At 44.3% G+C, this 26,661-nt stretch overlaps 1 protein-coding gene across 5 annotated transcripts in view; it reads right to left on the reverse strand.

Moving 5' to 3' along the window:
- The window catches only part of RNF152 (ring finger protein 152), a 72,655-nt gene that overhangs the window by 13,253 nt on the left and 32,741 nt on the right, over window positions 1–26,661 (reverse strand). Inside the window, exon 2 of one of the 5 annotated variants that reach the window (XM_059724374.1) lies at window positions 2,826–2,983. The exons of 2 other annotated variants lie outside the window; for them this stretch is intronic. The gene's annotated coding sequence lies outside the window, so the exon portion shown is untranslated. Of the gene's footprint in view, window positions 1–1,482; window positions 1,606–2,825; window positions 2,984–16,199; window positions 16,330–26,661 lie in introns of those variants that run through there. 2 more of the 5 variants (XM_019490501.2, XM_019490500.2) reach the window with 2 other exon arrangements.

The raw sequence follows: 26,661 nt of genomic DNA on the forward strand, positions 1-26,661 counted from the left end.
AGAGGAAAATAAAATCCCCTGATTTTATAGTAACATCATACTGAAAGGGACCTGTTCCCTGCAAGCACAAGCAATCATGTAACAGAAGTTAAGTACGAAACAGATGACAAAAACAGCCCCTCCTGCATGCTATGACCTACAAACAACCCACTAACACCCAATAATATACTAGGACAGCAGGGGCCAACTTTTTTTTATCAGAAATGCCAAAAATTAAGACTCATGCCCTCCCTGAGTACCACTCCAATCCCATTCCTCTGTCCCATCTGCTGCTCTGCCTTCTCCTCCCTGACCTGTGCCCCCAGTCTGATATGCTGCTCTTTCTGCTCCCTGATCTATCTGTAGCATGTCACACAAAAACTGCCCATGCCGCTAGTGCTACATGTGCCATAGACTGGCCACCCGTGCACTAGTAGTGCACTATACCTTCAATCGAATCTGCATGTGCTACAATAATGGAGAAATAGACTAGATGATGAAGGTCATGTCTTTAGGATAGGCTCTTTTGGACCTCAATTTCTGCAATCCCCAGAACTGCAGGTCTGTACTTGATGTTACTTATACCTGGTAAAAATTGAAGCTAGCATCTGAAAAGGTGGTCTCAAGGCCCATCTTATGATTTACATGTATATTTTTAATAATTTCTCAAGGCCTGCCAGCCCTTAATAACCCTTTATTTTCATATAATCCTTTAAAGCCTCAAGACTTTTTAGCTAACTTCTAAGTCTGCACAAGGTAAAAAATGCAAGTGCTTTCATAGGCACCTCAGTTACACTTGTAAAATATGAGCAGAATGAGCGAACAAGTAACTAGGCATATTTGTGTGCAGCAAAAAGGAAATGCATGGTTTTATGCAAAAGAATTTCTGTCTGGCCACAAGAACAGCTTTGGGGAATAGCTGGGATGTCTTCACTTGAAAATTTAGCTCATGGTCATCAACAAAAATGGAAGGTTTCATAAGGTCTGCAGAAAGACATTGGCTAAGCATGCACCTAATTAATATATTAAAGAATCTGTTATTAATCCCATTCTCCAACATTCATAATCACACTAGTCTGTCTATTAACTTTTTTGGATGACTTTTTTTTTTTTTTTTTTTTACTTACTCTTGCCAGGCTTCGTGTATTTTCTTCGCTGTTACATCAGGAGCTGGCCTCGTTTTACACAATTTGGTGGGGAATAGAGGCCGCATAACATTTTTATACGTTTTTGTCTTCTTCTATTTCAGTTTATTTAAGATCAGTACTCTATTCAACATGCTACATGCCTGTTACAAGTTTCAACTTTAAGGAAATGGAAGATGGAAACCTGGGATTTGTGGGGCTGGATTAAGCTACAGGACTAAATGGACAAGCAGCCAAAACTAGATCTTCAGAGGAGGAGAGTGGGCCAGTCCTGCTACTATCACTGGTACAGCTTAAGGAAGATTTATACCAAAAGCGGATATGGCTCATATCGCCTTATCAACCACTCATGAATTACCTTGGCCACTGGTCACAGTCACAGGCAAATCCAGTGGCATGGTCTCACTCCCACTTCCACAGTATAACTCAGCAGCTCCAGATGCTTGAGTCCCCTGCGGAGTCTGGACCAGGTGGCAGGAGTATCAGCCAAAGATCTTTTTAAGTTCCTAAAGCAGGTAAGATTCCCCCACACAGTGGCACCCCTGCCTTCCCCACCATGCTCAATGGCACTTCCCCTGCCAGTCCCCCCTCCTTCCTCTCTACTTACAACTCTGAGACCAGGAAGGGGAGACCTGCCTGCTAGCACTGCTGCCCCTGGCTGACCCAGGAGCAGTGGGAGCCACTCCTATCCCCATCCAAATCAGGCTGTGGGGAGCAACTGCACAGGAAGCTGGGCTCAGCCAGTGGCAGCAGCAACAGCAACAAGTGCAATTCCTCTCCTTGCCAGGTCATGCTGTGTGTTCCCCACCAGCCTGGGACCAGCCACAGGGAGGGGGAACCCACACACTGCCACCACTCCTGTCCCCGGCTCTTCACACAGCCACTCCTGCACAACCCAGGCTCGAGTGCAGCAGAAGCAGCTTAGAAAGTGGTAGCAGCAGTGGAGTGCACCCTTCCTGCATACACAGGTATAAAAAGAGAGGGAGAGGGGGACATGGGGGAAAGGTGCCACTGAGCACAGAGGGGAAGGAAGGCATTGCTGAGAGCTGGGGGAACATGAAGAATTCTTACCCAGTTCGGGAACTTAAAAAATTCCCAGCTGCTGCTCCCACAGCATGGCGCGCCACCCCCAGGCAGAGGTGGGGAGGGAACAGTGGAGTGCAGTCAGCCCTGCAGTGCCAGGTGCTATGCACACGCCCCTTTTTTAAAAGCCTGTATCCACTTATGGTCACAATAGAAACCTTTCTACTGATATGACTGTTTGATCAGTCTGTGAAGTATCTCCTGCACTGACAAACACAATAACACCCAATAAGGCAAAGCCCCCACACCACAGAAAGCATAAGAAGGTCTTTTGCCTAATGAAGAAAGAATGACCCATACGGTTCTGTGGGGGCAGATAGCATCAAGGTAACACTGTCCATGGTTATACCCCTTGTCCTAGAGCAGTAGTCTCCAACCTTTTTAAGTAGGAGATAACCTTTGGCATTTACAAGCAACCCAAGATTTCTGTGTACTGCTGCTCCCCGCCCAAGCAGGTAAGTCTGTGGGGAGAAAAAAATTATTTGGGGGCATGCCTCCCCAGCAGTTAGTCCCACCCAGCTGGGGCCCCACTCGACTTACCCCGTTCCTGCCTCTGCGGCACTGTCCCTCACTGAGGGGACCTTGATCTAGCCCCTGCCCCTTCCCCCACGGACTGACCTGATGGGCTGGGGAGCCTGCGTGCCCCCTACCCCAGTCTTGGGTAGACTCCAAGAGGCTCCAAGATCTACTGCAAGAGGCTCCGACATCTACTGGTGGATCAAGATCCACTGGTTGGTGACCACTGTCCTAGAGTATGGCTTGATCAGCTACACTGGCTAGTGAATAAAGGAAAACACGGTATTTCACCTACAATAGCCATAAACTGAAAGTCTTCCTTATACAGCCTAAACAAGAGCAGGAAACAGCAGAGTAGAGGAGTCTTACCTGCTTTTTCTGCCACCCCCACACCTATGTAAGGGTCAAGTACAACCTGGTCAGTCATGGGGAATATTGGTAGAACAAGTGAAAACATTCCAACTGATAGAAACAAATTTGAATGAATTGCTTTGGGTAAATTTTAACATTGTACTGGAATCTAGGAGAATGGGGAATAGCGTCTCAGTATGGTATAGGAGATAGCTATTCATCATTGCTTGACAAGAAAAATTAAAGAAACACCACAGGTCATAGAAAAATATGTATTAAACACACTTGAACACTGCAGCTATAAAAATATGCTAGATGCCTAGAAACCCCTGGATAAGAAATTCAAAAAGGAAAAGAGAAGACATATGGGAAGATGGGACCAAAGGAGGGGCAACTGAGGTATTATGAGTCAGAATGTAAGGGGTCAGGGGGGAAAGGGACTTGGTAGTGGGGGTCTACTAGAGGCCGCCACATCAGGAAGATGGGTTGCACCTGGATTCTCCAGACAGCTCTCAGAGGCCATCTGGTCAAGGGACATGGTTGTCATGGGTGACCTAAATTACCCTGACATCTGCTGGGAGGAGCAGTCAGCTAGATCCAACCGTTCATGTAGGTTCTTAACATGCATATAGGACCTTCACCTAATGCAGGAGGTATACGGTTCCACTAGGGGAAATACCTTACTGGATTTGGTGCTAGCTACAGGGGATAACTTGGTGGGGGATCTACTGACACAAGGTAACCTAAGGGACAGTGACCATCACTTGATTGAATTCACCATATAGAGGCATATAGGCTGTGGAAGCAGGGGGTAGCTACCAAGGTGGAGTACACCTACTTGGCCCGCACTTGAAGGGAAGCAGTCAGAAAGGCCAAAGCAGAAATGGAATTTAGGCTGGCAACAAAAATTAAAGACAAATAAAAGCCCTTCTTCAGACATATGGGTAGTAAAAAGAAGGCGCAGGGTAGCATAGGACCCCTACAGGATAAACTAGGGCAATTAGTGACAGATAGGGGGCGGTAAGGCTGAGCTCTTCAATGAGTTTTTTGCCTCTGTAATCCTGAACACAGATCAGGACAAATCTCACAACTGGGTCACAGACAGGCACAAAAAGGAAACCAGCCCACCAACTGTTAACACTGACTTAGTGAAGGGACACTTTGAGGGGCCGGATGTGTTTAAGTCAGCAAGCCCAGATGATCTTCATCCAAGGGTGCTGAAGGAATTCGCCAGTGTCATAGCGGAGCCACTGGCACAGCTGTTTGAGTACTCCAGAGGACTGAAAAAGAGCCAATGTGGTCTCTATTTTCAAGAAGGGGAGGAAGGAGGATCCGGGTAACTATAGACCAGTTAGTCTCATCTCTATCTTCAGGAAAACCTTTGAAAAAATTATTAAGGATCACATTTGTGGGAGTCCAGCAGGAAAAACAATGCTGAAGGGTGCCAGCAGAATCATAGCAGGTAGATCTTGCCCAACTAACCTTGTTTCTGTTTATGACCAAGTCACAAAACATTTAGATGCGGAAATCAAGGTAGATGTAATCTACCTGAATTTTAAGAAAACCTTCGATATGGTATCTCATCCTATTCTCACAGATAAACTGAGAGGCTGTGACGTAGATGATTACATGGTCAGGTGGGTGGCAAATTGGCTTAGGGGTCGCACCCAGAGAATAGTGGTGGATGAGTCGGTATCGACCTAGAAAGATGTGGGCTCGGTCCTTGGACCTGTGCTGTTAAATATCTTCATCAGTGACTTGGATGAGGGCATGGAAAGCACTGTGTCCAAATTCGCTCATGATACCAAATTATGTGGTAAAGTTAACATGCTAAAGGGTAGGGAACAAATCCAGGGTGGATCTGGACAGGTTGGAAAAGTGGTCAGAACAAAATAGGATGCAGTTCAACAAGGTGCTGCATCTAGGGAGAAGGAATCACCAGCATGCTTACAGGCTAGGGGAGGACCTTCTCAGCAGTACAGCAGCAGAAAAGGATCTTGGAGTCATTGCTGACACCAAGATGAACATGAGTCGTCAATGTGATGAAGCAATTAGTAAAGCTAACTGCATTATTTTATCATGTATTAGCAGGTGCATGATAAACAGGTCCAGGGAGGTGATAGTTCCCCTCTATGCAGCATTGGTCAGGCCACAGTTGGAGTACTGCATCCAGTTTTGGGTGAGGGATGTGGACAACCTTGAGAGGGTTCAGAGGAGGGCCACTCATATGGTTAGGGACCTGCAGGCAAAGCCCTATGAGGAGAGATTGAGGGCCCTGGATTTCTTCAGCCTCCACAAGAGAAAGCTGAGAGGCAATCCTAAGGCTGACTACAAATTCATCAGTGGGGGGCAGCAAGGAATAGGAGATGCTCTGTTTACCGGAGCACGCCTTGGAGCAAGTAGGAACAATGGCCACAAACTGACGGAGAGCAGATTTAGGTTAGACATGAGGAAGATCTTCTTCATGGTAAGGGTTGCCAGAATCTGGAACAGGCTTCCAAGGGAAGTGGTGTTCTCCCCTACCTTGAGGGTCTTTAAGAGGGGGCTAGACATGCACCTGGCTGGGGTCATCTGACCCCAGCACTCTTTCCTGCCCAGGGCAGGGGATCAAACTCAATGATCTGCTGAGGTTCCTTCCGACCCAAACATCTATGAATCTATATCCACAGCTGGTATAAATCACTGCATCTCCATCGAGGCTCTAAGGACATTTATACACATGCTCTAGGAGTTGGGGGAAGGGGGCGCTTTAATTAGGGTTGTCTACAATTAAAGTGCCAAAGTGGCATGTGTATCAGCATCCCCACATTGTAAAATGGTGATCAAATAAGCTTTAGTTAAAGCGTCCCCACCTCCATTTTTCAGTGTGGGGACACTGATACACGTGACACTGGAGTCTGCTAGAGCCCAGTAATTACCATGCTCCAGCAGACTCACTTGATCAAGTCTGTTCTGCCGCACTGTAATTACAGTACGTCGGAGCAGCCTTGATGTACGTGTACACACACCCTCTCTCACCAATATTTTAAGTCATTGCATTAATTGGTGAAGTTCTATTAAACATCTCTGACCTTCTCTGGCTCCCTTACTCCATCATATCTCCTTATCTAGTACCCTGTATGGTTATCAGACATTTGCATAGGCTTCTATCAAGTATTATCTAATTGACACTTCATTTCTAAGGCTACAAACAAGCTTCACATTTGTCACAGGATAAACCATTTCATACCAGGGTAAAGTGCAATCAGACACTCATGTCCACTGTCCCAGGAAAAATCCTAAAAAGGTTTACAGAATAAGAAGTATTAACAATTTATTCTGAAACACTGCAAAGTGCATCTGAATGGTTATCCCAGGATTTCATCATTGACTCAATGGCATTCAGCCTCTCACTAAACCCTGGTTAGAAGTGCAATGTGTGTATACAACAACCCAGGATATTTCTGTTTTGGGACAAACACAGGGACACCTTGTCCAGGGACACATGCAACATCTATTCCTAGCTTCAGCAGAATATGAGTAACTGTGAAGATGGAAATAAATAGGTTATTTAGAAGTTAATTAAAAAAAAAAACTCGCTTTCATGCAGACAAAATATTAGGAACATTTCATCCCACAAAGGTCAAATTTGAAAAAATTATGCAGCAACTAGTATGCTAGAATGAAAGCACTTGTAAAACCATAATAACTGTAGGCTTCCTCACACAGACCAATGAAAGACATGGAGGTGATTTGTTTGCAGAAGATTTTCTACTAATGATTTCAATTTATTTGTACTATAGATGGAGGTGAATCTTGGAAATAGTCACTTGCGAGTGAGTCTCTAAGTGGCATCTTATTTATAGTCATATCCATTGTTATGCATAGAGGATTGTATTTATAGTACTGCACCGCAGGAGAATTCAGAACAGACACTAGCATGCACTGCTTCCTTTCCCCCCAAAAATCTCAAAATGGGATCAAAGATGTGGTTTGACAGGCCAGTGATGCTAGCAGCCAGCAAGCAATTAGGCTAATTCCAAATGCATATTTCTTTGACATATATCTACAAGTAGGTTAAACACTAACCACCTGTCATGTAACCCCTCACCTTTCTAACAGTAGATTTTGTGACACTGGCAGGCAGGCATTTTGAAGATGCAACATCTATTATGATGGCAGCAACACAAATTACTTTTATTTCAAAATATACTAAGAGCCCTCAAATGCTTGCCCATTCTGGCACAGCTAGGTTTCAAAAATTAAACCACCTGTGGGCAAAACTCAACTGACCACGAGCTGTCTGGCTCATTTTAATGTGTGTTGCTGGGAAGAAGAAGAGAGATCCCATAGATTTTCCAATATTTCTGTACCACTGTGGTTTAATGAACATGTCAAAAGTTAATGTTCCAACAAATATCTTCTTTGGCATGTGTTTACCATCAATGTGACCTCCTTAGAGGGTGTGATCACCACCTAAAAAGGAGGTAAAAGGTGCTGAGCTATCTCAGCTAAACAGCTGGTCCAAAGGTGAGACAAGCTGGATTCTTCCTACAGGAGAGGTTTGCACAGCAATAAAACTAGCCAGATCTCATAAAAGGGCACAGCTGACTGCAGCATCAGTCAGGAACATTGCTTTATCATTACTTGCTCTGATCATCTAGTGACAGCCAAGGGAGAAAAAAACGTTGACAGAGAAGAGCCAGAAAAAGACTGTCAGGGGTATCTTTAGGACATTCTGGAGAGAGAGAGAGAGAAGTAAGTGTGTGTGTGTGTGTGTGTGTGTGTGTGTGTGTGTGTGTGTGTGTGTGTGTGTGTGTGTGTGTGTGTGTGTAAGGGGGTGGGGAGCATGACAATGAGATCAAACATACAGACAGAAGCAACTGGAATTATGATTAATAACCCTGCCTGGCACAGATCTGACAGCAGTTGAAAGCTCTTCAGGGCTGAGATATAACTAGTAATATTAATAAAAACTAACGGGGTATGAAAATCCACAAGCACCAAAACACAAGTGTCAAAAAGGTGCAGCAGCAAAGGGAGTGAGAAGAGACAGATCTGCAAAAGCAGCATCAGGAAGCGTCTCTCCCTCCTACCCCACCCCCTTGCCGCTTGCAGCAGGTCTACATGAGTTTGCAGGGCTGTATTTAGTGAATTAGACAAGAGATCCAGGAGAGGAGAGAAAGATACCAGCAGATGAGAACTACAGCGGAGCACACATAGCAGATGAATCCTGCAGTGGAAGATCAAGGTAAAATGGAAAAATGGATGACTGAGAATGTGACAGAATGTTCCCTGAGGATCCGGGCTGCTATCCGGATTAGGTAAAAGCTTTTAAGATTTGAGAAAGGATGCATGATTAGAGAGCAATGGCAGAGGCAGAGCTCTCAGAAAAGCAAAGCAGATACTACAATGAATAATTTCAGTTTGCCAGCCCCAATAACTGCTCAGCAGATACCTTGTCAGAGACCCAGGCTGGTCTCCAGGTTTTCATTCCTTGGGTCAAGCAGGAGGTAAGAAGCAAGAGGGTATGGCATTCCTTGCTCTTTTCCAATCCCTAACTCCTTGCAGAGATGGGAGTCTACTGCACACAGGAACACAGGGACTCAAGACATAAATTACACATAAACTGGTATAAGACATCAGAAACCGGTTCAAACCTGTAACACAACAGAAGTTCAGTGCACATGAACTGCTTTCAAAATGGCAGGAAAGCTGGATGGATGTAATATCAGACTTCATTGATTTAGGTTAAATCGGTGTATTGAACTCCTGTCCCAGATCCCCTCCAGATTCAAGTTACCTCTCGGTCCCCCAGCATCCCAGGATGCTTTGCACCTCCCCTGCAAATCCCTCCTGCAGGATAGGTGTGCTAGCCTTGGCCAAACCTGCCTGCTTCAGCTGAGCAGGGAGGTGTGCTCTAGTGCCCCCTGGCTTCTGGCCTGGGCCACTGCAGGCATGTGGCTGCATTTCTGAAATCAAAAGTGAATGTCTGTTCAATTGCTCATTGGTTCAACGTATGCAGCTGAGACTAACCTGCGAAGATTCAATCGATTCAGCCTCAGGCTTTTTGACTATCTGTACTTAGCCAAGAAAGCTGACATTCAGATGATGCTTGTGGCAGTTGGTACAGCACATCTAGGGTGTATATAGAAGTTACTTTTTTCGCCATTTAAAGCACTTTATTGTCATGACTTAACAGAAGTGCACAGCTTCACAGCACTTTAAGAGTGGGTAAGGTGCTTTAAATTAACCCTTGTTAAATAAGGTATTAAATTTGAAGTTAGCAACTTACAGTCCTTTAAGCAACTCCTGTATCCTGGTCAAATTTCTGACTGGTGGAGAAGCCCCAGGAAGCTGTGGCATACCCCCTGCCTCCTACCCTGGAAAATGCAGGGAGTCTCAGAGGCCCCCTCCCACCAAACACTGCACTTCTGTCATGTTTAAGAGCACTGTAACTTTATAGTGCTATAACAAGTGCTCTAAATTACAGCACTGTACAATGTGCATGGAGCACTTCTGTACACAACCCTAGAGAAAGTCAATCAGAAGAAGCAAGGAAGGAAAGGCAACCTAATCTAGGTGAAAACTAGGTTTGCTGTCAAAGCTGTCCAAGAACCCCATGAATAGACTTGCCCAACACTGACCTTTGCTAAGGGATGAAAAACTCCTGTGAGTTTTTCCTATGAGCAAAAACAGTTGGTCAAGCAGTAGAAAATGCAACACTGGTACCTCTTGGCCAGTTAATGTAATAATCACATATATATGCACAGAACCAATGATATAAGGCTCCTGAAGTCATCAACAGTTTTTCTGTTTTTCTGAACAGTTTTTCTGAACAGCTTTTCTTATACGAGTTTTATCTTAGACCCAGAGTTAAACTATCTTCAGCTGTATTTCATAGCTTATTCAAGGTCCTATATATCAGCTTTAAAAGATAAAAGAAAATGTGTGAAATTTAATACACGTTGCTGAAGAGTTAAGACTGGGTTGCATACATATTGAAATGGATGGCATACTACTGAAAACTTCAAGTTTTAGACAAATGGATGTCTTGACATACTGTAATTACTCAAATCTTAAGATGAGGTTTTCCACCCCCTCTCCCCATCAGCATGGCAGGAAAAGCCCCTTGTCTTAGATTTGCTTACAGGCCTGAGCCTGGGTCATGGCCAGAATCAGACCAACATTTTGCAGAAAATTTTACAGACCGATATTTTACAGAAATGAATTCAGGATCAAGAAATTTTAGGCTAAGACAAACTGATTTGTCATTGTTGCAAAGCCTTAGTGTTTACTATCAAATTTCCAATTAATGTTCTTTTGGAGGAATTCTTATTTATTTACAGCCTTTCCTATGGAACTAATTACCATAATAACTGAGAACCTCTCAACTGAGAACTGAAACCATTAATGAATGTATTCCTTACAAGACAATACTCTTATTGTCATCTTTCCCCCTCAGCACCCAGGGAAAGAGAAAGATGCAGCTAGGCATTAACTGAAGGTCACAGAGATCCCACCCAACTTTCCCAAGTCCTAGGCCAATGCCTCAATCACATCACTCCCCTTCATCTCCTGGGGTATGTCTGATGTCAGGCTGGCAAAGTTTCAAATAGATTCATATTTGCCATCTAATATCAAAAGGGATTCCTCACTTCAGGATTCCCCTGCTTACATTGAGGCCACACAGAACATTTGGCTTGCCTTACAGCTTCCAACACATGCATGAGCTTCCCCACTGACTTGAAGTCAATAAGAACATGTGATCAAGTAAGCAACTTCCCAAGATGAGAGGCACTGAAAACATAGCCCAATGAAACTATAATAACTCTGCCTAAGGGCCAGCCCTTATCTTTGTCTCCAAATGATTTCTGCTCATGAACTATTGGTAAATCTACCCCTTAGAGCAGTGATTCTCAAACACTGCCATGAGATCCTTTTATGGTTGTTGCCTAATATTAACACTGTTAGGCATACAAATACCTATGCATGATTCACAAGATAGACTACAATAAGTCGAAATGTTTTTGACACTATGGATTCCTATTTGACATCTCTGAGTTATTCGAGTTCCTTGCAGCAGCAAAATTGCTCTATTATTTTTCTGTAGTCAAAAAATGAGTGAAAGGCAAAAGCTGGCTTTTGCCAAAGTGTGCCTTGAGTCTCTAAAAAGGTTGAGAACCACTGCCTCAGTTTCCCCCTGACATGCAATAGCTCATGTAGGAACTAGCCTGTCTCACAGCCCCTCACAGCAGCAATAGGAGGCAAGACCAGCAAGAAAAAGGGCAAAGTTAAGAGGAGTAGACCCAGCAAATTCGAACCACTAGTGTTAGGCCCTAAAGCAAAAGAACAGACGTGCACAGATTGCAAATGTTTCTATTTTGCCTCAATAACCCTTTCCCATCTCTCCTTTTATCTTCATACCTAAACAAGTTCCCTCAAAACATTTACATGTCCAAATTCTAAGAACTCATTTCAGTCGGTCATCACTCAGATAAGCAGCATTATGTTCCAACAAACAGTCCTACACATCTATTATGGGACTCTTCACCCACACACTGATATGATTATTCCTATGGAGTCAAAACAGCACAACTAAATCTGATGGAAAACTTTCCCAACAGGATGTTTTCACCCCATTGGGAAATGCCGATCAAAACAAAAAAAATTCTGTGGGAATGTGCCTGTTTCAACTCAATTCTGATGGAAACCAGAAGGTTTCTTGACATCTTGCCTGCTCTGCTCCTGTGCAGCCCTACTCATGGGAGGACAGGGAGCCAACAGCTTGGAAGGCCTGGATCACAGCTACTTGGCAGCCCAGACTCAGAGGGCTTCCATACTTACTGCAGCAGCTGTTGGGCTTCCCTGAAGCCAGAGCTCCCAGGGCTCTTGAGCCTCATGCCAAAAGGGTAACCTTGTGCCCCAAACTACCTTCTTATAGTCACACCCAGGCCCCGCCATCCAACCCTGTGCCTCTTTCATAGATTTCATAGACATTAGGGCTGGAAGGGACCTCGGAAGATCATCGAGTCCAGCCCCTTGCCCAAAGGGCAGGAAGTCAGCTGGGTTCATAGGATCCCAGCAAGATGAGCATCCAGTTTGCTCTTGAAGGTGTTCAATGTAGGCGCTTGAACAACCTCCGGTGGCAGGCTGTTCCAGACCTTGGGGGCTCGGACAATAAAGAAATTCTTCCTTATGTCCAGCCTGAAACGGTCTTGTAGTAGTTCATGACCATTCGACCTAGTCATCATCCTTTGGGGCGCTCTGGTGAACAAACGTTCCCCCAGATACTGGTGGTCACCCCTGATAAACTTGTAGGTGGCCATCAGATCACCCCTGAGCCTGCGCTTTTCCAGGCTAAAGAGCCCCAGGGCTCTCAGCCTGTCATCGTAGGGTCTGCTTCCCTGACCTCTGATCATGCGCGTGGCTCTTCTCTGGACTCTCTCAAGCTTCTCCACATCCTTTTTGAATTGTGGAGCCCAAAACTGGATGCAGTACTCCAGCTGCGGGGTACAAGGGGAGAATGACGTCCCAGGATTTGCTTGAGAAGCATCTATGGATGCAAGCCAGCATTTTGGTCGCTTTACTAGCCGCAGCATCGCACTGCAGGCTCATGTTCATCTTGTGGTCAATGATGACCCCCAAGTCTCTTTCTTGCATAGTGTTGGCCAACATAGCACTGCCGAGCCTATAAGGATGCTGCAGGTTTTTCTTCCCAAGGTGGAGAACCTTGCATTTATCGGCGTTGAACACCATCAGATTCTCGTCCGCCCACTTGCTGAGCCTGTCCAGGTCAGCCTGGATTACTCAGCTGTCTTCTGGTGTGGATGCTTTTCCCCAAAGTTTGGTGTCATCCGCGAACTTGGCCAGTCCACTTCTGACTCCAGTGTCCACATCATTAATGAAGATGTTGAACAGTATGGGTCCAAGGACAGAGCCTTGGGGGACACCACTGGTCACAGGACACCACGATGAGTGACTTTCATCAATTACTACCCTCTGGGTCCGACCCCGGAGCCAGTTTTCCAGCCAGTGGATCATGGAGGACCCAAGGCGACAATTGGCCAGTTTCTCCAAGAGGTGATTATGGGAAACCAGGTCAAAGATTTTTTTGAAGTCAAGATATATGACATCAATCTCTTCTCCCTTGTCCAGGTAATAGGTCACCTAGTCATAGAAGGAAATGAGATTGGTCAAGCAAGACCTACCCGCAACAAACCCGTGCTGGCTATCCCTTAAGATGCTGGCATCGGCCAGTCCATTAAGGATGGCCTCTTTGATAAACTTTTCTAAGATCTTCCCTGGGATAGAAGTCAGGCTAATGGGCCTATAGTTAGCCAGATCCACTTTCCTCCCTTTCTTGAAGATAGGCACCACATTGGCCTTCTTCCAGTCTTTGGGCACTACACCAGAGCGCCAAGAGTTTTCAAAGATCTGCGCTAGAGGCTGGGCTATGATGCTTGCCAGCTCCTTGAGTACCCTGGGGTGAACGTTGTCAGGGCCGTCTGACTTGAAGGTATCCAGCTTCTCAAGATGTTCCTTCACGAAGTGAGCATCAATGGAGGGCAGGGAATCACCCTCATCCGGACTTCCCTGTCCCGTAGTGGGCATGGGCGTCCCATGGGACTGATGAAAGACCAACGCAAAGTACCTATTTAATAGGTTGGCTTTTTCCTGGGCGTCAGTTGTTAGTTGTCCCATCTGGTTCAGCAGGGGTCCAACGTTGCCCCTGCTTTTCCTCCGGCTCCCCACATATCTGAAAAAGGACTTTTTATTGTCCTTGATGCTCAAAGCTAGTTGGAGTTCAGTTGCAGGCTTGGCTTTCCTGGTCTGCTCCCTACAGGACCGGACCAGTGCAGAATAATCCTGCTTGGAGGCAACTCCCATCCTCCATCCTTTGTAGGCCTTTCTTTTTAGCCTCAGGAGGTCTGCTAGGTCCCTGGAGAGCCAGGGGGGCTGCTGTGCCCTCTTGCTGCCTTTCCTCCGAGATGGAATAGACTTAGTTTGTGCATTGAGGATCGCTCCCTTGAGGAGCAACCACTCTTCTTGAACTCCCCTCTCCCCGTGGTCATCGTCCCTTAGGGCCTCACTGACAAGCCTCCTGAGCTTGTCACAGTCGGCTTTCCTGAAGTCAAGGACTTCCGTGTTGCTGACTGACTTGCCAGCTTTTCGGCGGATGGTGAAGGTGATCAGCTCGTGATCACTGTCACCCAGCTTTCCATCGATCACTAGGTCGCCAACTAGGTCATCCCCAGTAGCCAGCACCAGGTCGACCAGCGCTTTGCCTCTCGTTGGCCCATAGACTTCTTGAGTCAGGTAGAGGTCATCCACGCACGAGAGGAAGCTTTGCGACCACTCAGATTTTGCTGAGCGATTCTCCCACAAGATGTCCGGGTAATTGAAGTCACCCATGACAACCATGGTCCTGGAGCATGTGGCCTCAGCCAGTTCCCGGGCAAACTCCTGGTCAAGCTCAGGACTTTGGGTGGGAGGTCTGTAGTAGACTCCCACCATTATGTCCCTTGTGCCGTGTTCCCCACGGATTTTAACCCAGAGGGTCTCCAGCCATCCACCCTGGTCACCAATATCAGCTTGCAGGGACGTGTAGCTTTCCTTAACATAGAGAGCTACACCCCCGCCCCTTTTCTCTACACGATCCCTCCTGTACAGGGTACAGCCATCTATACCCGTGGTCCAGTCATGGGTGGAGTCCCACCAGGTCTCCGTTATCCCTATGACATCATAATTATTTGCATTGAGCAGGAGGATGAGCTCCTCCTGCTTATTCCCCAAGCTCCTGGCATTTGTGTAAAGGCAATCAAGTGCCCCCTGGGGGGCTCCTTCCTTGCCCACAGATTTTGCCAGGGCTGGGGCAGGGCTGGGCTCCCTTAAGTGCCTTGACCTGCTGGCTTTGCAAGGATTGCTCAGCGGGCCAGCAGTGGCAGTAGTGCCCCCGTCCCCCAGCGGGCTTAGTTTAAAACCCAGTGGAGCAGGTCAGCCAGTCTGGCTGAGAAGAGCCTCCTCCCTAGGGGAGAGAGGTGGAGGCCATCTCTTCTCATCAACAGACCGAGAATTTTCCTCTCTGCAGGACAGAGACTGCCACCAGGTATCTTCCTAGATCAGAAAATTACCTTCAAAAGAAGTTCCAAGATTTCAATCTGATTCAGAATAAAATGGCCTCAAGCACCCAGAATTTCCCATGGGGATGGAGAGTCTATTTTACAGCAGACTCCAAGTGCAACCTTACACTATTATCATTGCATATGTTTTATCATTGCCTCTTTATTAAGTCCAACTAACCGGAGAAGAAAAAAAAATCAATTTTTTTCCCCTATAGAATAAGGAGTGGTGTTTCTTGTTATTTTCAAAAAGAATGATGTGAAGAAGAAGACTTTACTCCACTAAACATACATGTGAAATAACTTTAGTTACAAACTTCAGCTGTGAGTGAATGACTGGCAAGACCTATTGGGAAGTTATTTTTTCATTTAAGGTGAAGCGTATATAAGTGGCAGTGGAGCGATCTATCCTGCAAGTCTGTACAATGGGAGTTTTACCCAAGTAAGGAAAGCAGGATTTGACCACAAAGGTTTATTTTGTGCCCTCAATTACAGCTTCCCATTCCAGTTCAATATTTAATTAAAGAACCTTTCCTTAACCCCATCACCGCAGAATTCTGTGGCACTGAAAGAGAATAAGCAAGCAGAGAGAGAAGTAAAGAGCAAACTCACACTTTAAAGTAGGTGCTTTGTGATGCCGTATCCATTTAAGCAGAGTTTACCCTCCCAGTAGAGCTCTGTGCTTCACCTCATGTTGACAAAGTCGCAAATGACAGTAGAAGAAAAGCTTAATTAAATAGTACCCCCTCCCTGAGAATTTGGGATTTTACTTACAAGTTCCAGCTTTCGCTCTCCCCACACCAAACAAAACAATCCCAAAAGAAAATCTAATTTAATCCAAAAAGAAAATCTAATTTAAAGTACATCCCCAATACACACACTTCTTGCTAATATAGGTCAGTGGGTGATTGAGCTGGAATCCATTTGAATTAGTGTATTAAGACAGCCAGTCTATTACAGAAGAGAATTCTACAGCTCTCCGAGGTCATTGAGTGATTTATAATAAAACTAGGTCAAACTCTACCTGCAAATGGGTCCAAACAGTGGAGCGGAGAAGGGATTGACATCAATGCAATTCACACAGCACCTATCACCCTGCAGTTGAAAATTCAGTTTCACGCTTACCTAAGGAAACAATGGCCTTCAAATGAGAGTTTTAATTGTTGCAACTCTGCTCTGCTTTCCTGTCTCATAGAATGAAACCGTTAAACTTGCTCTCGCGCACACACAAAGCATGATTTCCTGAGGAAGTGATTCAGGAGCAGCAGAACTAAACATTTTGGCTCATGCTGTTCCGCTGCTGAATTTGTTTGCTTCAAGTGGTAGGTGAAATAAAGCAACAATGAAATACATTTATTTTCCATTCACCTTGTACTCACATTAGACAGGATCATGATAAGAGCACACTGATTCATAGATACCCTGGTAAAAGTTAAAAGACTTCTCTGTTTCCCAGAGCACAAGTAAATGGAACATTGTAAGATGGTGTGCGTTCCCCTCCCAACCTGTTTCAGGCTTTTTTTGTGAATGCAGTGCTTGTGAAGTACACTGGAGAGAGCGCCACAAAAACAAAGGACTAGACTTAACAAAGGAATTTGGTCCCTGTAAGTCAGGTGCCACGTGGCCTGATTTTAGATCCTCAGAGTAGAACCCCATCCTACAGTAAGCACCATCCTAGAGCACTGTGTGGTGCCTCTCAAGGACAATCCAAGAATCCCAGATGCCAACAGGAAAGGCCAACAATGAAATCCCACCAAGCTGTGGGGCTTACATGCCTGAGCACAGCTTCAAGGAGGTAACCTCATCCACCCAGGATCTAGAGTTCTGCGCTTTTCAATTCCACCCCCACATTATTTCCACAGTTAACATAAAAACTCCATAAACGGTCCTGAGAATAGGGACCACAACCCAGAACTATCATGATTCTTGCTCTCCTTTCTGTATAGTGACCAGGGTTCAACAGGAGAGGTGGACAATGCTCTCACTCCTAATCTTGGAAGGTTTGAACCCCCCATCAGCCTAAAGAGGGAATTTAATTTTGGTCTCTCACTTCTGACATGTGCTCTACCATTAGGCTATTACATAAAGCAGTACTGTCCAACCAATGGTCTGTAAAGAGCTAATTGTGATACTTCCCCCCCCTCCCATTTCCCTAGGCTCCTGCCCAGCTGCTGCTCCTCTCATCACTCTGGGTTCCCATCCCTCCTCGGCTGCTTCTTTCTGCTCCCACCAACCCAAGGAGTTGGGCAGTGGGGCAGCACAGGGGATTGAGAGTGAGCCTGGGACCCACAGAGCAGTGATGGAGGGGTCACAGGCACACACTGCAGCAGAGCAGTCCCTGGGTGGGCACAGTGTAGTGGGGAGGGATGGATCACAGGTGTTCAGTGTAGTAGTGAAGAGGTTTGCAAACATGCAATGCAGCAGTGGAGGAGGTGTTCATGGAGTGTGTAGCCCAGGAGGAATGCATCCCCGACCGCTTAGAAGTTGGACAGCCCTGATGTAAAAGGTGGCCACCCACATCAACAGCTGTTCTTAAAACAAATAATAAAAAGCTACTATACACAGCACTGTGTGAAGGGACCTGGTCCTATCAGTGCATAGTAGGCGTGCTCAAAGCATCCCTACTGAACTGAGTGCCTCCCTAGGCCATTCTGCCTGTGCCTAAGTCCCCCTTACATGAGAACTAGAAGCTAGGTTGCTCAGACTAGCAGTTTACAGGAAGCAGAGTGACAGGTCCCAAGATAAACAAGAAGGGGCCTAGAAAGTAAGGGTGTTTCAGATCAAAGTTTTAGATTTTTGTTCCCAAAGTCCTATCTTAGGTGCCTAATTCCTTTTCTGGATCTGGCTCCAACATTTTCTATTTATGGAGAGCAGAGGCGCAACATGAGACTAACTTGGAAGGGCCATGTTAAAGAGCCTGTCTTTACAAGAAAAATGCCATGCAGTTAACTTGCAAGACTCTTCAAGACTGCACTGTTTTTCTCTGTGGAGGCTGTCAGCTACTACCCAAGTGCAGTGGTAGTTCCTCTGCTCTCTTGGTGGTTCACTAAAAGCTGGAATGAAACCAGGAAGCTCATTTCCCACTGGAAAGCAACTACCTGATAATGACTTTTGGCAGGTATTATTAATACTGTGCTCCCTTCCTGAATTTAGGGCCCAGTCCAACTCTCTCACTGAAATCAATGAGAAGCTTTCCATGAATTTGAATGACAGATGGATCAAGCCTTTGCTGATTAAGTATTGACTATCTCCTCCTATTTCTCAGTGATCAATTATCATGATTAGTATCACTGTCTCCAAAACACCCACTAAAAACACCTTTAAAAATGACTGAGTGACATATGCCAAACAAATACAATAACAATAATCAAATGGACATATTTATTTCAAGTTTTACAAACCAAAAGTGTCTTCCCATGGCTAGAAACATTTTTCCCTCATTCCACCAAGTAATTAAACACATGGATGAGCCCACAGAAGTCAATGGGACCACTAACATACTTGAAGTTGCTTGCACATTTAAGCACCTTGCTGAGTTGGCCCCAAAGCACTGTGAATTTGTTCATACTTATAACCCAAATCTCAATAACCACAGGAAAAACAAAGCTAACCTACAGCCAGAGAAGAGATATCCCACTTTTTTCCTCCAGAGACTTATGTCTTCCTGGAACCACACACCCTGGGGATGCAAACTAATCCTGTCCCAAAAAGCTGGCACTACTAGATGGGTTTTGCATTGCGCTTTTAAGCTTATCGTCTTCCAGCTGTTTCAGACTGAAGGGTAGGAAATATATTTCTGAGTTGAAAGGCCTTTCCAAAAGGCATCCTGCCTACAGTTCCCTCTTTCACACCTCCTGAAAAGTCAACTGAAGTCAAGAATACTGTTGAATTCAGTGGGTTTTGGAATGGGCCCAAAGGGCATGGGTTTTAATTCAAACATTTCCTCTGATCTCAATGTCAGCATCACATGCAGAGAAAGGCATCTTGCAAGTAGGCGATACAGTGCTCTCACGTTCCATGGTCATGATGACTAAGAGCTAAAGACTGCTGGATACATACAAGCTCGCCAGAGGCATGGCATCCCAATTCTATCTTAAGGAGAAAGATAAATTAGATACCTGGAGGCTGAGCTCAGAACCGCAAGCCACTAGCCACTCTGCCTCAACAATCATCCATTTCTGTAAGGAGGCCATATATTCTGCAGCTCAGTTTTTTTAGCATGAAGATAAACAATCCCTGTAGGCACTGCTTTAAACCCACAGCTGCTTTATTTTGCTTCACACATACTGTATGCAGTTCCAACTTCCATTCATATGCTTTTGCTGCGAGGGATATATCAAAATTGCCTATGTTCACATCAGGTTGTGTCTGACTCTCTGTAGTTTTCAAGTTCAAGCCAGACAGCAACCACAATACTTCCATCAGATACAATCAAAGTCTGCCTGTTTTTGAAATACTCTTGTCTGATATATTTTATTTGGCTACAAACATGTAAGTTGCACCATATTTAAATTGTATGTGGGACAGAGATGGCTACAGTGCAAATACTGAGAAAAAGTTATATTGTGCTGGGTAGCTGTGGAATTCTTTAAATGAGCTAGCTGCCTAACAGCTTAGGTTCAGGCCTAATCCTACAGTACTAACAGACTAACAATTTTCCAGTGCAGGACTGGACCTTTTACTGGCATGCAAAGTTGTAATGTAGAAAAGGTAACTAAACATTCATTGCGTGACTAACCAGTTAATTGTGCAATATATGTAACAGGTAGCATATTTAGCAATAACATGTAGCATAGCAGTTGCAGAAAATTCACTCCAGGGTTGCTAACTTTCCAGATCACACCACAAATTTTGTGATACTTCGTGGTTTTTCTCCAAGTCCTAGTTCATGGAATCATACCATTTCAAAAGAAGTTCAGCTTTTTATATATATAAAAAAGTTTATACCCCTCACAATACCTGAGAAAAACTTGAACTCTATGGGAACAAACCTCCCCCAAAAATTTACATTACTCTAATATTGGTAATCTCCTGATTTTTAAGCCAATATCTAGTTATTTCTTAGCTGGAGTTTTCTTTTATTTTCACTGAATAGCAAAATCACCAAAATATATGATTTCAGGGCAGATTTGACAAACAGTTTCTTCCAAATAGAATTTTAAAAGTATCAAAAGCATTGCCATCTTTTTTTTCCATTTCTAAACAGGTTTTTTTGTTTTGAAATTTTAAAAAGTTTAAAGAAAATAAAAGTAAATATTTCTTTTTAGGTTGAATGAAGTGTCTTGGGTCCCGTTGAATGAAACTGTTCCCCTCATCCCAATTTTTCAGTTCAATAACTGGAAAACAAAATCAATGATTCATACTTCTGATTTTTGAATGTTGGGGGAAGCAGTACTGTAAGCTGTTTTTCTTACTCTGTACTTGAAGGAGATCCATTTGATTAACATATCCCAATTCCAAGAAGTATATTTACATCAAAAGCCTAAAAGATCCTAGCCCATGTAGTTACTAGCTCACATTTACAACACATAGTGATTTCAACAATCCAGCAGATCAACCACCCCCTTTTACAATGTCACCAGAGCTTAAAGAGGAATAAACAGCCTCTTTTTCTCAGAAATGACTAGCAGAACATGGTTGCCTCAGTTTTAGAGTCATCCATCTTTCGGGGGGTAGGGAGGAGGGAATGAGAAATAGGACCCATTTAAAGTTTTCCAGAACAGGCACCCCAAAAAACCACGAATCATTTCTGAAGATTTCTGCTACATAACCATAGCTGTGCCTTCCTGGCTGTGTTGTGTTCCAGCGTCCTATTCACAGAGTTACAAGGTACATACAGCCTTTGTATTTAAATTGCATTTAACGTAAATGACCATCTGTACAGGCATTCAGAGGTGTTAAATTGGGGGGGGAAAAAAAGGTGGGCCTGATCTAAGTTAGTTCACCTGAGGAGGTGAACTAACTTAGACCAGGAATGGGTTAACCTGATATACTGAATGCCTGTACATGTCCGAAAAGCAGCCCCAGGGCTTGGAAAACCTAGCCATTCACCCCAGCACCAGGGCTGTGATCTTCCTCCCTCCCCACCTGACCCTGACCAAACTATTTTAAGCCCCTCCCACCCCCCCGAGGACCCACCAACCCCTCCCCCTGCAAATCTGCCAAAACCCCAGACTTGCCCCCCACCAGAGACCTACTATCCCCTCCCCTATCCCACCTGCTCTATCACCCCAAGTTACTTACACTGGGTTCCCCAAGTGGCTCCTAGCACTCGTGAATGGCTCTACACAGCGCTCCCAGTCTATGTTCTTGCAGCTTAAAGTAAACCCTGTGAACAGAGACCATGCGCAGCGAATGGCTGTATGTACCCACAGTTAAAGAAGATGATACATCAGGGATTGCTCAAGACCAAAGTTCTACTTAAACTCCAGGGTCTGTTTTTATGACCATAAAAACAGGATGAGAATCAGAACTGTGACCCCAGGAGGTACAGCAGGGGAAATCACAGCCGGAGGGGAGAGTGGGGCAAAGGTGGTTTTAAATAGCGATGTAAGATAGATGATAAGATCTGATTTAATGCCAGCTCTTATGCCACACGCCACAACACCCTAGTGTGTCCCAGTAGTGAATTAATCTCAGGCGGTCTAAATTCATGCACAACCACTGACGGCAACAGAATTATCCTGACCTACATCTGTGAAAGGTCTGGCCCTCAGGTGGCAGCTCAGCCACGTCCCCCTTCCTACTTGATCTTTAGTGATACAACCCCTCTGCCCCTCCCTTCCACCCAGTTTGCTTCTCCACAGACAGTTCATCAACGTCCAAATAAAGATTACCACCATCCACTGAATCTCCCCCTCCCTGACACACATTCCAATAGCGGATTCAGCCAAGCTGACACTTCTCCCAATTAAAACCTGACTGTCAGGAAAAGTCTCTGCATGGAGACAAGCTTGTCAAAAAAAAAAAATGAAAGAAATCTAAAAATCAAAGATCTCTGCTTCACCGACCCTTGGTAACTCTCATCAGATAGTGATAGCAATTTCCTGTTTTGCACTATTTTAATACATCCTGAACTCCATCTCTCCAAGATGAGGCCTTTAACTGCCTTAGGGGAATGGGGGAGGAGGGGACCCACAGATCTCTAGAAAACAAAATTAAAATCAAAAGATGCTGAAGTCAATTATTTTGCCTAGCTCTTTCAAATATCAAACACAGTAGTTAACATTTGGAAAGTTAATGAATTTGTCCATGTGAGAAAGACACAGTCCTAATCATTCCACCTACTGCCAGAGGAATGAAAGATTAACATTCGTGCAATTTGGTGGAATTGCAATTTATCAAATTCCTTATTGATTCTCTAAATTACTGAAAATTATCAAATTGCAAACAAATAGAATATTTACTGTTTATGTAGCCTCTGGGTCACGATACTTCTGAATAATTTGTGAATGGGGTATGTACCCTTCTACTCCATTGTCCTTGAGTAGATAATCCCCTCTCACTTGCTCTCTCCTACCTGACCCTAGATCCTAAATGGAGACAAAACTGGAAAGCTTAAAGTCGCTATTTTGCATACAGATAATATCTATGAAGCAAAATGACAAAAAAGCAGTGCAGTGTTTTCTGTCTTGCAGTAGAAAGTAGTGAAAACCCTAAAATACATAAACATGGTTTGCGTTGCTTGCTGCAAAAAATAATTTGACTCTAGAAGGCAAAAGCTATTTTATAACCTGCAATTAAAAACGTGTTTGTTTGGTTTGGGGCTGTTCTTTGCAGCTGCCTACTGAAGAGTCCAATGTTTGTGTAATACACACAAAAGGCAAAAGTATGTTTACTCAATACAAGACTTTAGAGTAGCTATCTTTTTAGTCCACAAGCAAAGAGCCAAGGCGTGGAAACAACTATGGAATGTTGCTCTTGCTTATTCTGGCTCCCAGCAGCTATTTCAATGTAGATTTGTACACAAAACATTCACGGGCTGTAAAAAGAAAGAAGTCACAAGATGCAATTATAACCCCCCCACGGAATGTCACAGTGAAAAAAAAGTGAGAAAAATGTAACAAATTTGGCTAAATACCCTGTCACAAGGACACAAAAAAAGAAAAGGAAAGTGATTATTATGATATATCAAAAATATTGCCAAGCTTGCTAGTAAGGCATTTACTGCTTTAGGGTACCTTTGATACCTCTGTTCTGTGTGGGTCTTCCATGCTGCTTAATAGATATCTACTCTGCAAGGTCTTCTGCTCCCCTGAAGTGGAACTGGTACAAAGAGAAATCAGCATTCTCCCTTCCATTGCAAAGACCACACTGGGGAACAGACATCCTTCTCTAATGATCACCTTCCCTAGACATGCTAGACTGCAAGTGCGAGGACCCATGGGAACCCAGAGAGCAAGATGTAGCTGACATGGTGATAGGTAGCTGGCTGTTCCCAAAACCTCCTTAGGAGTGCCTTGATGAGATGATTTATAGTGGTATCTTAGCGTTCATTTGAATCCCATTTTTCCATCTCCTTTTTAAAAATAGTCTTTTTATGATAAAAGTGCCAATCTGAATTAATTTCCTACATTGCCCCCACTTCTGTATCTTGTATGTAGGTACAGAAAATAAATGGGAAATGAAAATAATCCACCAGTCACAGCAAAATAGAAGCTAAAAGGGTCCTGATGATTCAATTTACATAGCTCAGGAAACAGTCGTGACTAGGGCTCTACTCAATTCAGAGCAGAAGTGGGCTATGCTGCAGCTCCTTTAATCCTACAAGTTCCCCTGTGCACCCCCACCCCCACATTCCAGTCACTGATTGGTTGAGGGGCCCCATTTGCAGCTGGCTCATGATCGGGGAGCTCAGAAGTGAGCTGCAAGTGGGGCCCTCCACCAATTAGTGGGGGGACAGGAAGGATGTGCAGGGGAACCTGCCAGATTAAAAGAGCCATACCGCAGCCCACTTCTTCCATGCATTCGGTAGGGCCCTAGTCATGATGCCTCTTCAGCCTTTTGCTCCTGAAGACCCTGGTGCTGCAATACTGCACCAGTTGGATGAAGGACAAGGTCACCATCTATAAAGAGATTCTAAAATAGGCATTATGGGAGTTTCGGCTTGTCTTCTCCCAGTTATCCCCCTCCATATTTGTGCAAATTCTTCCAGCCTACAAGGTAGCATTCCTCATTACCAGCCCCACAAGGCCAAGGTGAAATCAAGAAATGTTCTTTCTAGCTCAGGCCAGGTATCCATGACTGGAACTAAAGGGCTGCCTTTGCAGAGATGCTATGGATTAAGCAGGCATGGGGATTAGCTGCCTTTCATTTTTCATGTTGTCTTTCTAGGCAGAGTGAAGGCACAGTAACAGAGCAGCACCTGGAATGTTTTCACGGATAAACAAAGTGATGCACTCTCCTCACAAGAACTAAATTCATATTAGGGGAGATGGTAGGTATTTTAGCAGAAAGGGAAGGTGCCAAGCCAAAAATGTCTTCTTCAAGGCATATCATTTCAACAAGTTAGGTTCTCTTTATATCCAATTTTGAGAAAGTATCTCAAATTTTGCAGGATGCAATTTTGAACTTGCATGCAAGACAAAAGGAATGTGCCTGAGAAACAGATGTCTAAAATGCTTATATATGGGCACAAAACTGAAGGTCTTTCTGAGGTCTTTTTTAGAAGTCTGGCAAAAAAGCCTTCCTTTCCTCTATTTCTATCTGCATAACCCTTCAAAAGTATGTGGAAAAGTTCACTGCAATGTGCATGGCTTTGTTGATGGAAAAACCCTATTGTATATTGTTTAAATTACACAAAGGAAATGAGCATAAGTGCTAGCAGAAAAGGGGCCTTTAAAGTAGCAAATTGAAAGCTCTGACTCCAAATGATCTTCTGATTTAAAATTGTGTCTTTATAGGTTCTTGATCTCCTCTGCGTCTCAGGTGTATCTGAAGGAGAAACTTTTATCATCTCATTAAAGGACAAAGTTGTAGGTCCTTGTTGTCTTGTTAGATTTCCAGGTGCTTGCTCTTTAATTTTTTGGTCTTTATAGTAGTCTCTCCACTACTATAAAGGGATCGCAAATTTCTCCCAGATGTTGAGCCATATTCCTCCCCTTCCCCAATATACCTTGGGGTAGGAATTTACCCAAGAGGGGATGGTATCATGGGAGTGACAAAACCAAGTATTTAAAAGCAATGAGTCATGGCCCCAAAGACACAAGATAATAAATATAACAAAATCTGGATTCTTCCTACCAGATTGCTAGCTTTTTGAGCATTTAGGTTTGCATTTTCAAGCTTTTCTGCACAACCATAAGGATTAGATTTTAAAAGATAAAATAAGACAAGATCACAATACCTAGGACTCCAGGGACAGGGACTTTAACAGCACGTGGAAAAATAGCAAACTACTGATTTGCTGAAAAGATCTTCAAGGTAGGTGGGTTCCAAATGAGCTAGACCAGTTACGGCGTCTGGGTTAGGTACAGAGTTAGCATATTCCAGTCACCTTTCAACAGCTAGCACCATGCATATTCAGGGCTGCACTAATGCCACTTGGGAGACAGAGTGTCTTGAAAGGCCTAACTGTACCTCAGTAAACTCTGAACTGCCAGGACAGATCCTAGATAAATATAGCTTTGCGACTGATTACCCCTTGGCAACCAGCATGGTGTCTAGTGTCTAGCCATGGACTGCAGCAGAACAGATAAGATAAAGCTATAGATTGAGAGGCTTTGGGAGGAAAATAGGAGTTTCCTTTAACTTTTCCTCAGCCATTTTTCATCAAGGCCATAATATGCTCTTAAAATGCACTTTTCCTTATCAAAATCCTTTTTCTCCGACATCCCTTCATATTGGTAAGAAATCTCCCTAAGAGCCAATATACAATCATTGAGAAAAAATATTTAATGGGGAATAGGCCGCATGGGTTTCTTCCAATAGGCAGCAAGAGGTGATTAAGATAAGTCTGGTAGGCTCCAAGTTTGGTGCAGATGTGCCCCTTGTAAAGAGAAATCCAAAGAATTAGGACCATCAGGGCCCAGCTTTACACATGGTTCTTTGCACCGGTAGAGCTGACACAATAGCAGATCCTTCCACTAAACTCTGTGGCAGTTTCACCACTCATGAGTGAGGGTTATCAAGGTTTAACTGGTGGCTTTTTCCTTCCACTGAGTTGTACTTCCCATTGAGCAGTCTCACACACTCATTCTACTGCATTCAAACTGCTCATGGAATACAGTACCACTTAGTGGAAGGAAGTGTGGCAATATCCAGGTTTTAAATTTGTAAACTAGCCCCATGTTCATTAGCCACTCTGATGTTCTCAATATGTGATATAATGCATTTAGAGGGAGGAAAAAATCCTTCTCCTCTCCCTATGTGCTAAATAGCCTCCCCTCTTCTTCAAATCCTCCTTCCCAACACACTTCCACAAAACCTTTGGTAACTGCATGATTTTCTAACCATCTCAAAGCCATCCTGTTGTGCCCCGTATGTCA

This window comes from Alligator mississippiensis, chromosome 3 (genome assembly GCF_030867095.1).
Source record: "Alligator mississippiensis isolate rAllMis1 chromosome 3, rAllMis1, whole genome shotgun sequence".
NCBI classification, from domain to species: domain Eukaryota; kingdom Metazoa; phylum Chordata; order Crocodylia; family Alligatoridae; genus Alligator; species Alligator mississippiensis.